This window comes from Penaeus monodon, chromosome 30, assembly GCF_015228065.2.
Source record: "Penaeus monodon isolate SGIC_2016 chromosome 30, NSTDA_Pmon_1, whole genome shotgun sequence".
Lineage (NCBI taxonomy): Eukaryota > Metazoa > Arthropoda > Malacostraca > Decapoda > Penaeidae > Penaeus > Penaeus monodon.
The window spans coordinates 23,874,167-23,874,609 of NC_051415.1; the positions used below are offsets into that span (position 1 = coordinate 23,874,167).

Consider the following 443-nt stretch of genomic DNA (forward strand, 5'->3'; position numbering starts at 1 on the left):
CCCAAACCACAAATCAAATGATCTCTCTCTCTCCATCAATATCACAAATCTCTCTCCTTTCCTTTTTCTTCGAAGGCATAATAATTCTTCCCAACAGGCAGGATGCTGTGGACGGGCTTCTTGTCCGTGGCCGCCCTCAGTGTGGGCGTGGGGGCGGTGGAGAAGGTGGCGGCGAGGGCGTGTTTCCACCACCACAACAACGGCGGAACCATCTATGATTTCCACAGTCCCGATCTGCATGATTCGCAAAACATCACCATGGAGAGCTTCCGTGGCAAGGTTAGGAGGGTTTCTGAAGGTCATTTTTTTCCTATATTCATTACTCGTACACCTCTTTCTGATCTTTTATGATCATGATCGATGCAGATTCTTGGAAGCCGGAATCCCCCGTGGGGAAAGCCGAGATGAGATCATGTGCGTCTGAGGTGGGTCTCCCTCCCCCC

General features: G+C 51.0%; 1 pseudogene across 1 annotated transcript in view; it reads left to right on the top strand.

Annotated features, from left to right (window-relative positions):
• Nucleotides 1-443, top strand: part of LOC119592658 — a 15,522-nt pseudogene that overhangs the window by 1,512 nt on the left and 13,567 nt on the right. The window contains exon 2 of the transcript XR_005230449.1: nucleotides 98-279. The product of XR_005230449.1 is annotated as a glutathione peroxidase-like (transcript). The remainder of the gene's footprint in view (nucleotides 1-97; nucleotides 280-443) is intronic.